The sequence below is a fragment of the Coturnix japonica genome, unplaced genomic scaffold (assembly GCF_001577835.2).
Source record: "Coturnix japonica isolate 7356 unplaced genomic scaffold, Coturnix japonica 2.1 chrUnrandom650, whole genome shotgun sequence".
NCBI classification, from domain to species: Eukaryota; Metazoa; Chordata; class Aves; order Galliformes; family Phasianidae; genus Coturnix; species Coturnix japonica.
In genome coordinates this window covers 27,280-28,357 of record NW_015440016.1, presented here as the reverse complement: position 1 = coordinate 28,357, position 1,078 = coordinate 27,280, and the positions used below count along the sequence as shown (strand labels likewise).

Here is a 1,078-nt window from a genome sequence, read left to right as displayed (position 1 = left end):
GGCGGCTGGGGGGGGGCAAGATGGCCGCCTTGTTGGGGTCTATGGGGCCCTATGGGGTCTATGGGGTGTCTGTGGGGCCTATGGGGCCTGTAGGGCCTTATGTGGGCGTCTATGGGGCCTTATGGGGCTTTAAAGGGTGTCTGTGGGGCCTATGGGGCCTGTAGGGCCTTATGTGGTGTCTATGGGGCCCTATGGGGGTCTATGGGGCCTGTAGGGCCTTATGTGGGGTCTGTGGGGCCCTATGGGGGTCTATGGGGTGTCTGTGGGGCCCTATGGGGGTCTATGGGGTGTCTGTGGGGCCTATGGGGGGTCTATGGTGTGTCTGTGGGGCCTATGGGGCCTGTAGGGCCTTNCTATGGGGCCCTATGGGGTCTATGCGGTGTCTGTGGGGCCTATGGGGCCTGAAGGGCCTTATATGGTGTCTATGGGGCCGTATGGGGGTCTATGGGGCCCTATGGGGGTCTCTGGGGCCTGTAGGGCCTTATGTGGGTCTATAGGGGTCTATGGGGCCTGTAGGGCCTTATGTGAGATCTATAGGGGTCTATGGGGGGTCTTTTGGGCTCTGTGGGGCTTTATGGGATTCTATGGGACCTCTATGGGGGTTCAATGGGGTCTAACGGGGTCAGTGAGGCCCTATGGGTTTTCTGTGGGGCTCTATGGGGGTTTGTGGGGTCTATAGGGCTCTGTTGGGCTTTATGGGGGTCTTTGGGGTTCTCTGGGGCTTTATGGGGGTCTGTGGGGTCAGTGGGTCTCTATGGGGCCCTATGGGGCTCTATGGGGCCCTATGAGGTCCCGATCCCATTGTATCCCCTATATTTCCCCTATAGACTCGGCGGAGGTGATTCAATCCCAGCTTTATGGGGGTTCTATGGGTCTCTATGGGGCTCTATGGGGCTCTATGGGGTCCTATGGGGCTCTATGGGGTCTGTGGGTCTCTATGGGGCTCTATGGGGTCTGTGGGGTCCTGACCCCATTGTACCCCCTATATTTCCCCTATAGACTCGGCGGAGGTGATTCAATCCCAGCTTTATGGGGGCTCTATGGGGCTCTATGGGGTCTGTGGGTCTCTATGGGGCCC

General features: G+C 59.1%; 1 protein-coding gene across 1 annotated transcript in view; it reads left to right on the top strand.

Moving 5' to 3' along the window:
* KAT8 (lysine acetyltransferase 8) overlaps positions 1-1,078 on the top strand; it is a 15,663-nt gene that overhangs the window by 1,140 nt on the left and 13,445 nt on the right. The window lies entirely within an intron of this gene.